This window comes from Chiloscyllium plagiosum, unplaced genomic scaffold, assembly GCF_037043375.1.
Source record: "Chiloscyllium plagiosum isolate Xiang-an unplaced genomic scaffold, Cpla_swu_hap1 HiC_scaffold_27, whole genome shotgun sequence".
NCBI lineage: Eukaryota > Metazoa > Chordata > Chondrichthyes > Orectolobiformes > Hemiscylliidae > Chiloscyllium > Chiloscyllium plagiosum.
In genome coordinates, this window is record NW_028270165.1 from 19,295,225 (window position 1) to 19,306,104 (window position 10,880).

General features: G+C 45.4%; 1 pseudogene; it reads left to right on the forward strand.

Annotated features, from left to right (window-relative positions):
- The first annotated feature begins 429 nt into the window (after positions 1-429).
- On the forward strand, positions 430-1,326 carry LOC148143344 (uncharacterized; annotated as a pseudogene).
- The last annotated feature ends 9,554 nt before the right edge of the window (positions 1,327-10,880 follow it).

Sequence of the window (10,880 nt, forward strand, 5' to 3'; positions counted from 1 at the left end):
AAGAAAAGAATGTTATGCAGAAAGTAGAATTGCTTGTTCTGAATTTCTACCCTGGACTGACAGTGATGACTTTTGTAATCTCTTTTCAGAGTACTTGATCTGAAGATGAAGTTTCAAAATCAACAGATGAAAGGCTTATGCCTGAACCATTGACTCTCCTGCTCCTCAGATGCTGCCTGAACTGCAGTTTTCGACTCTTGATTCTCCAGCATTTGTGAGTCACTCAATCCATCAGGACTGCAACAATTTTCAACTGTGATCCAATTGATTCCTGTTTCAGTACGTTTTCAGCATTGGGACTGGAAGAGAGACCCTACTGTTGCAGCAATGCACTGAGTGTGGAGCCTGAAACAGTTATCTGGCCTGGAAAAAGGAATTCAAGGCAGGGAGGGGACATACACGCGTTTGTGTGCAACTGTAGCTTCGGCCATGGAGAAACCATGGAAGTGTGGTGACTGCGGGAAAGGCTTCCGTGTCCCGTCTGCCCTGGAGACACATCGGCGCAGTCACACCAGGGAGAAGCCATTCTCCTGTCCTGAGTGCGGGAAGACCTTCAATGATTCCTCCGCCCTGCTGAGGCACCGGCGGGTGCACACAGGGGAGAGGCCCTTCAGCTGCCCTGAGTGCAGGAAGAGCTTCAGCGATTCCTCCGCACGGCTGAGGCACTTGCGGGTTCACACAGGGGAGAAGCCCTTCAGCTGCCTCAAGTGTGGGAAGGCCTTCAGCGATTCCTCCGCCCTGATGAGGCACCAGCGGGTGCACACAGGGGAGAGGCCCTTCCGCTGCCCCGATTGTGGGAAGGTGTTCACTCGCTCCTCGCACCTCGTGATTCACCTGCGGGTCCACACCGGTGAGAAGCCCTTCCCCTGTTCCAAATGTGGGAAGGCCTTCAGCGATTCCTCTGACCTGCTGGCCCACCGGCGGGTCCACACCGGCGAGAGGCCATTCACCTGCTCTGTCTGCGGGAAGTGCTTTACACGCTCTTCCGACCTGCTGAAGCACCAGCGGGTCCACACTGGGGAAAGGCCCTTCAGCTGCTCTGTGTGCGGGAAGGGCTTTACCCAGGCCTCCCACCTGCTGACACACCAGTGGGTCCACACTGGGGAGAGGCCATTCACCTGCCTCGAGTGCGGGAAGGGCTTTGCTGTCTCCTCCACTCTACTGACGCACCAGCGGGTCCACACTGGGGAGAGGCCATTTGCCTGCCCCAAGTGTGGGCAGAGGTTCACAATGTCCTGCAGCTTGAACAAGCACCAGCGGAGGCATCAATGCTCCTAACAATCAGATTTTGCCGGTAACGCTGCTGAGGGTCACTCCCAGGACTGAACCTCCTGCCCTTTCTGACAGTGGGGGTAGTGGGAGAGTTGGTAGGCTTTTTTATTTTCTACTGGGGGAGTGGGGGGGGAAGGGGGGGTGGTGGCTCAGTGGTTAGCACTGCTGCCTCATAGCGCCAGGGACCCAGATTTAATTCCATCCTCAGGGTGACTGTCGGTGTGGCGTTTGCATGTAATTCCCCCCTGTGTCTGCGTGGGTTTCCTCTGCGTGTTGCAGTGTCTTCCCAAAGTCCAAACGTGTGCATGTTTGGGCGAATTGGCCAAGCTAAATAGTCCCATAGTGTTCATGAATGTGTATGTGTGGTGCAATAGTTAGGGGTAAGTGCAGAGTGATAGGGTCGGAAAATGTGTCTGGGTGAGTTACTCTTCAAAGGGTCGCTCTGAACTTGTTGGGCTGAAGGGCCCATTTCCACACTGTAGTGGCTCTATGTTTCTATGAACCTTGCTTCCAGTGGGAGCTGCTGCTCATTGAGCCCAAGACCTGCACAAACCTACGACCACAAGACCATTGGAGCAGACGTTAGGATATTTTGACCCATCGAATCTGCTCCACCATTTATTGAGACAAAATAAAAAACTGCAGATGCTGGAATCTAAAATAGACAAACAGGAGGCTGGGCACAACAAGGCAGGCAGCACCAGGAGGTGGAGAAGGCAGCATTTCAGGTATTATCCCTCAGGACTGAAGAAGGGTTCTACCCGAAACGTTGACATCTCCATCAGAAATGATTTATCAGGATGTTGTTAGAACTAGAGGGCATAGGTTTAGAGTGAGAGGGGAAGGATTTAAAAGGGACCTAAAGGGAAAACTTTTCATGCAGATTGTGGTGCGTGTATGGAATAAGCTGCCAGAGGAAGTGGAGGAGGCTGGTAGAATTACAGAATTTAAAAGACATTTGTTTGGGGATATGAATAGAAAGGGTTAGAGGGATTTGGGCCAAGTGCTGGCAAATGGGACTAGATTAATTTAGAATATCTGGTCAGCGTGGACGAGTTGGACTGAAGGATCTGTTTCCATGCAGTACCTCTCTATGACTACTGGTCCTGATGTAAGTTTAGAATTGAGTAACTTTGAATAATTCAATCTTGTTGAATTCACCTCCTGGAAGGTTTCAAATGAACCCCTCCAAGCGATATGATTTAACTATGCCGAGTTGGATAAAGTATCCCATAAAGTTCAACATGAATGCGCAGTTGAAGAAGTCAGAAGTCATACAACACCAGGTTACAGTCCAACAGGTTTATTTGAAATCCCAAGCTTTGGGAGCATTGCTCCTTCATCAGTGCTGCTCCTTCATCACTTCACCTGATGAAGGAACAGTGCTTCGAAAGCTCATGAGTTCACATCAATCTATTGGGATTCTCACCTGGTGTTGTGTGACTTCTGACCTGTCCACCCCCAGCACCTCCACATCAGAGTTGACGAATGAGATCAGATTTTATTCAGCATGATTTAGTGAGATATTCATCTGGATGTCCTTATGCCTCAAACATCGATTCTCCTGCGCCTCGGGTGCTGCCTGACCTGCTGTGCTTTTCCAGCACCACACTCTCAACTCTGATCTCCAGCATTTTCAGTCCTCACTTTTTCCTGGTTCATGTGGAAACTCAACACTGTCAGAGTTACAAAGAGACGCCAGTCATCGAGTACTATAGCACAGAGACATGCCCTTCAGCCCAAACCGGTCCATGCTGACCAAAATGTTTGTCAACACTAACCTCATTTCCCTGCACTTGGCCCATATCTTTCTAAAGCTTTCCTATCCATGTATTTGTTGAAAAGCCTTTTCAATGTTGTTAATGTACCTGCTTCAACCACTTCCACTGGCAGCTGTTTCCCCAGGCGAACTACACTCTGTAAATATTTTGCCCGACATCTTTTCTTCCATCTTTCTCCTCTCGCCATAAAAACGCGTCCTTGCTCTTGAAATCCTCCCCCTCGGGAAGAGACAGCTATTATTAAGCCAACTCTACCCCTCAAGGTTTGAAAATATTGCCTCTCAACTTCCTCTGCTCCAGTGGAAAAACATCCCAGCCTATCCAGCCTAAATTCTAATTTGATAATAATGGCAGTGATGATTTTGGCTGTGTGTGTGTCAAGGATCTCTCATTTCTAAGCCAATGCTGTGCCTCCTAAGTTCACCTGATCTTAAAACGAATGGCACCCCATTCACTTAAAATGTCCATGTTTTCTGTGTAAAGTCGGTCCTGGTCAGGAAATAGGCAGTGGTGTCTTATATTCCCGTAGACTTCTTGCGACCGGGTTCATATGCTCTGTTTTGAGATGTATGAGTAAATCTTCAGAACAAAAGATTAATGCAGCCCTTTATTCATGTCTCATTATTAAAAACACTTTCTCCATTTACAGATGTGATTGAGAAGCTTCTCCCAATGAACCTTTGACTGATAACCGCATTTGTCAGGCTTTTGAAAGTCATTGCAGCTCTGTCACAGCACAGGGGAGGGCTCTTTCAGACACAACACGTCATGCAGAAAATTCTCTCACATTAGTTGAGCAAAGTTGACGTCTTTTTAAGACATTGTGAAACTTGAAAGGGTTCAGAAAAGGTTTGGAAGGATGTTGCCAGGGCTGCAAGGTTTGAGCTACAGGGAGAGGCTGAATACGCTGGTACTATTTTCCCTGAAGCTTCAGAGTCAGCCAGAAACATCTGTTGAATCAGGAAACATCTCTTCCTGCAGCAGCTTCAGACAGACTGCTTGCTAAAACCCAAACCAAAACCAGGGGAAAAGAATAGGACAATTGCCCTTTCATTGTAGAAGTGGTTTAGAAAATAAAATGTCAAACCCTTTTCCCTGATTGTTGCCTTAGCCAGTATCTGTTAACCATTAGCGAAATCCTTAATCCTAGATGAATGAGAAGCTCTGCCTTTTCCAACTCCTCCTGAAAGTAAACCAAGAACAACATAATCTTCTTAAAGGAGCAGCATCATCACAACAGAAAGCACTTGAACTGAAACATTTGTATCAAAGGGCTGTACAGTTAGCAGGACAAGAAAACAGGTTTTCAATTTCACCAATCAATTTAAATCAGCCCCATTGGCTACCAAAAACTTAAATTTAAATCCTAAAGTTCTGACAACAGGACCAATCCTATCATAAAGAATTGATGCTCTCAGTCACCTGTGTATTAGAGAAAGCATCATTTAGAAAAATAGAGAAGGGCATTCCTGACAGAGGAATTGGAGGAGGCATTCCTGACAGAAGATGGCACAGAATATTCCGGAAGACACACAACCTGGTTGTAATCTGAGAGATTAAATTTTATTTTGTTATGAGTGGGACATGTGTTGATTGGAACAGCATACCAGAAGAATCTTGATTTATTCCAGAATACTCAGTAGTTAGGACGGATTTATTCAGTTTGTTAGTAATTTTGTTCATTTGTTTACCGTGAGAGTTGGTTAAATAAATTGCTGATTGTCAATTTTAAAGTGTCAGGGATTTACTTTTAACACTACAGCAGGTTACACTGACTTTACAGATTAAAGGGCAACGTGCCACTCTTTGGACGTTTCGGTTTGAGATCTTGGTGAGTGGGGGAGGGTGGGCTCAGCGTTCGCTTTATAACAGTATTGATGACATTCTCTTGAATGCAATGGAGTCAATATTAATCCCAGCCTCTTGGTGTGGCTGTGGGTGAATCACCTTAATTTGGCTCCTGACTCAGAAACCGCACAGAGAATCAACTGCTGAAACAATGATTTGCACTTTATTGCACGTAGCAACCTCAAATAAAACCTCTCAAGTTCATTCAGCTTCTCTCCCCCTTCCCCCCCCCCTCCCAAAACTTGGCTATTACCCAGTTGATGGCTGAATTTAACTGGGTTTCCACTGACAGTGCCCATCTCTGGAAGTGTCAGGGGTTTGATGTAGTATTATTCTTCTAAGTACTGCTGCTGCTGTATCATTCTGGAGTTGAATTTTGGTGGGGTTTCCTCAATTTCAAATCTGTGGTGTGACTTTTTTTTAAGACTCTAACATCACCTCACATTGCTGGAGACCTCAGGTCTGTAGTTTACCTTCTTATCCTTGAGGGTTAGCTGTCTGTTTGAAACAGCCTGTAATTAACCCCTCTATGTCAGGGCTTTCCTTCTACAGGCAGAATTAATTGTCCTTTTGTCACACCATTATTAAATAACATTATCTTGCCTGTCCCAAGAAACAACTTATTGTGTTGCCTCCTCCTTCCCAGGGATGGTTAACAAGCCATTTATCGTATTGAATCTGCTCTGCCATTCAATCATGGCTGATATGTTTCTTAACCCCATTCTCCCTGTAACCTTTGAACTCAAGAATGAGTAAATGGTGGGGCAGACTCAATGGGCTGAATGGCCTAATTTCACTTGCTGTGGTGTCACAGTTTCTCGTCAGCCCTTTCATTTCTTACTCCAGAAAGCATTATTGTTGACTTGTGAAGGTTGGGAAGTTCTGGAGTTTACAGGTGCACACCACGCTCCTCTATGCCTCCTCCTCAGCCTTCAAGTAAAGGGAAGACCTTTTAGAACAGAAATAAGGAGAACTTCAGACAGAGAGTGGTAATCTATGGAATTCACTGCCCCAGAAGGCTGTGGAGGCCAGATCATTGAATATATTTAAGATGGGGATAACTAGGTTCTTGAGTATCAAGAGGATCAAAGGTTATGGGGATAATGGGGTTGAGAAACGTATCAGCCATGATTCAATGGTGGAGCAGACTCAATGGGCTGAATGGCATAATTTCTGCTCCTATAATCTTATGATCTGCTGATGTGTGGAGGGATGAGAATGGGGGAAAAGAGATAAAGAGGGGAACACAATTAAGGTGAAGCTGGATACAGATACATAGGAAATACAAGAATTGTACGATAAATTTCAGACCACACAGAAGCACTGGCATACAGAGGGATCTGGCCATACAGATCTTCAAAAGTGGCAACACAGGCGGGTAACATGATCAAGAAGGCACACAGCACGTTTGCCTTGAGTGTAAGAGTTGGCGAGTTATGTTACAGCTATTTATTCCGGTCACATTCAGAATATTGCATGCAGTTCTGGTCGCCACACTACCGGAAGGACATGGATGCTCTGGGGAAGAGGGTATAGAGAAGGTTCACTAGGACATTGCCTGGCCTGGAGGTCTCATTATGAGAAGAGATGTGATAAACCTGGATTATTTTCACTATAAAGATGGAGGCGGAGGGACGACCTCAACAAAATGATGAGACACATAGATTAGCTGGATAGGGGCGGCATGGTGGCTCAATCATTAGCACTGATGCCTCACAGCACCAGGGAAACTGGTTCGATTTCAGTCCCAGGTGACTGTCTGTGTGGAGTTTGCACATTCTCCCTGTGTCGATATGGGTTTCCTCCGGTTTCCTCTCTCAATCCAAATGTGTAGGTTAGGGTGGAGTGGCTATGCTAAATTACCCACTGCGCAGGGATTGGCAGGTTAAGTTGGATTGTCCGTGCTTAAATTACCCCACAGTGTTCAGGAATGTGAAAGTTAGGTACATTAGTCAGGGGTAAATGTCGAGTAATAGAGGTAGGGAAATGGGTCTGTGTGGATTATTCTTTGGATGTTTGGTATTGGGGAGAAAGTGAGGTCTGCAGATGCTGGAGATCAGAGCTGAAAATGTGTTGCTGGAACAGCGCAGCAGGTCAGGCAGCATCCAGGGAACAGGAGAATCGACGTTTCGGGCATAAGCCCTTCTTCAGGTGTTTGGTGTTGGGCCAGATAGTCTGTTAGATACTCAGGCTTTCCCCACAGGGTGGAAAAGTCAACTACAAGAGGGCACAGGTTCAAGGCGAGAGGGGGACAGTCTGGGGGAGAATTGAAAGGGAAGGGTTTTCACACAGTTGGATGGTGGATGCCTGGAATGCACTGCCAGTGGACGTAGTGGAAAGAAGCACCTTGGCAACACTTAAGGTGTATCTGGATAGACACATGAATGGGATGTGAATACAGGGACAGAAACCACGCATCGGCAATAAATAGCAGGTCTAAGTTAGGATTAAGAATTGGCACAGGCTTGAGCAGGGAGGGGGTAGGGGGTAAAGTGAACTTTCAAAAAGCATGGGATACCTGTATGCTGATGAAGGGGTGGGTGGAGGCTCAGGTGGAGCATAAACACTGACAGAGGTCAATTGGATCGACTGTGCTGGAGACTCAATGGGACAGAGACAAATGTATCTATTTCAGATCTACCTGCACTTCAGCCGCTTCTGTGGACTGTTTCCGTAGGGAAGGTGCAATGCCAGGCTCAGAGAGCGTCAGCCCCCACTGGAAGTAAAGTGGATGAATGAGCAGCCAGTCAGCATAAAGGAACCCCTTACCCCTCCCACTTCACCCACTAAACAGGGTTCAAGATGTGACTCTCAGCGAAACCATTTCCACACTCCCCACATTTCCACGGTTTCTCCATGGTGCAGGTGCCCTCGTCTGTCTCAGCCCTTAACAATCAGTTGAAAACTCACTGACGCTTACAGCATGTGTGTGGTGTTACTGGTGAACCCCCTGATAATTGGAACACTCTCATTCAGTCTGTAAAGCTTGTTCCAGTCACTACTCTGGTGTGTGGGTATGTGAGACTCTGAGTTTCCAGTCACACTGACGTTTAAAACCTAACTAAGCAGACCTTCTCCCCTTTGTTTTCAAGGCCATCAATATCCACGTCCTCGTGAATCAAGTGACTGTCAGACTTTGATATGATGTTTGGTCTGAGATTTCTGCCGCCAAATTCTTCTCTTGTAATATTCCAGTGACGTGATTGCAAAGGTCATCACAGTCAGTCCATGATAGAAAATCTGAATGTAATTCTAGTTACTGTGGAACATTCTTTCCTCTCAATCCCAAAGATCTTTGTGTAGATCTATATGTAACTGTAAACCAACAGGGTTATGTGGCAGACTGCATACCTCCACGAAGAGTTCATATGGACTCAAGTTGCTGAATGGACCTCTGTAGTGCAGTATTGACACTCTTACTGAAGATCTACAATATGCTGCAGTTCGATATTACAAGCCCAGAAACAACTGCAAATCAGACAACGTCTTTTCAGAAGTTGGACCATGAATTTCTGAAGCTGCTGCTGCTCTTTCTCTCTCACGCAATGAAGATTGATCTTCACCCAGACTGGAACTTCTTTTCTCTGTCCAAATATTTGTGAACGCAGCCCTTTTTTTGAAGGATGGCATGTTTCCTGATCATCACAATGAAAGGGGTGTCTTCCCCCTGATATGCAAAGGGACAGTCAGTCAGGGGAGGGCAGGGTCACGTCTTGTGTTGTTGTGTGGAATGTGTGACAGCTGCAACAAATTCATCCCAACTCCTGTACTCAGTGCTCTGGCTGATGAAAGCAAGCATGCCGAAAGTCGTCTTCACCGCCCTGTCTACCCATGACTCCACTTTCTAGGAGCTATGAACCTGCACCCCTACATCTCTTGGTTTGAAATACTGCATATGAAACAGATTTGGTGCTTATCTCGACTCTAATTCGGTAATTTATACTGAATGCCAAGACTGATGAAGGCCAGTGTGCCAAAAAATTTCTACCTGTGACTCCATTTTCAGAGAACTGTGAACCTGTACTCCAAGATCCCTCTGTTCCACTACACTCCTTAAGGTCCTGCCATTCACCATGAAATTCCTACCTTGATTTGACTATACAAAATGTAAGACCTCACAATTATCTATATTAAACTCCATTTGCCATTAACCTTAAACCTCTGCCCTCTAATTTTGCCCTCATTCCTGAAGAAGGGCTTATGCCCGAAACGTCGATTCTCCTGTTCCCTGGATGCTGCCTGACCTGCTGCGCTTTTCCAGCAACACATTTTCACCTCTAATTTTGGACTCCCCCACCCAAGGGAAAAGACCTTGCCTATTTACCCTACCCATGTCCCTCATGATTTCATAAATGTCTTTAATGTCACCCCTCAGCCTCCAAAGCTCCAGGGAAAATAGCTCCAATCGATTCAACCTCTTCCTGTAGCTCAAACCCTCCAACCCTGGCAGCATCCTTGTAAATGTTTTCTGAACCCTTTCAAGTTTCACAACACCCTTCCTGTAGCAGAAAGCACAGAATTGCATGCAGTATTGCAACAATGATGGAACCAATGTCCTCTCTGAAGAGGATTTTAAAACAGTATTTATAACTACAAGCAAATCAGGTTAGTTGGGCATGACTTTCCCATAGCAGTTTGTTTTGGTTGTCCTTCATTAACCTATGCTTTATAATATAAAAGAAAATATTTTGAGGGATGGGATTGCTGCTAGCAGTCCAACATTGCTCCCCATCCCTCATGGCCATTGGACCGAGCAATTGGCTACATGCTAGAAGGCAGTTGAGAGTCAACCACATTGTAGTAGGTCTGGAGTCATATGATGTGAGCGTGCGCACGCGTGTGTAGGGTTGTGAATGGTAGATTTCCCTCCCGAAAATAACACGTTCACAACACTCTGTAATGATTGGACAAAAACAACAGTTCTGGCAGAATCTATGAGGAGACGACAGTGTTACTGTTTTGAGCCCGGTGGCCCTTCAAAATTAGGCTGGATTCAAAACATTAACTGTTTTCTTTCCACAGATGCTGCCAGACCTGCTGCATTTCCCCAGCAATTGTGCCTTTTGTTGCTGATCTCCAACATCTGCAATTCATTGTCTTAGCCAATAATGGTTTCCTGGTTGCCAGTACAGAGACAAACTCTCACTTCCAGACCTTTTTATTAGTTGAAAATAAAGTCCACTAGCATCCATGATGGGATTTTAATTTTTGTTCTCAGAAGACCGAGATCTCTGGGCTACTTAACCAGTATCACGAGATCACAATCTTCCCTTCACTGACAGTGACATTGACAATCTTGTCCTGAATATTTTTCTTTATTCATTCATGGAAAGTGACACTTGATCTCCCAAAAAATAACCAAGTGCCAATTCAGAGGGCAGTTAAGAGTCAACCACATGACTTTGGATCAAGAGTGACACATTCACCAAACTGGAAAGGACTGAAGATTTCCTTCCTTAAAAAAAGGTTATTAGTGAACAAGATAGGTACTTATGACAATTGATAAGATCACCAAAGCAGCGATAAGTTTATATTGCAGATACATAAATTGATTTCAAATTGCATCGGGGCCATAGCAGCATCAATTTGAAACTCCAGATGTTAAATCCAGTAACAATGCCCAAATGCCACCAACTCCCTACAATCTCTAGGCTTCCCAACACTGACTGGTCTGTAATTGCCCGTTGCATCCTTTTCCTCCATACTATTTACTATTCAATTCAGCCCATTGAGTTGACTCTGCCATTTATTCAGATCACGATTATTCTGGGAAACATTTACTCCATTTTGCTGCCATTTCCCCATAATCCTCAATTCGCTTACTGATTAAAAAAAACTATCTCAGCCTTGAATGCACGTAACAACCCAGGCTCAACAGCCCTCTGTAGTATCAAGTTCCACAGATTTACTACCCTCAGGAGAAATTCCTATCTGTCCTAAACATGCAATCTCTTATTTGGAGGTTACTTCCTCTGGTCC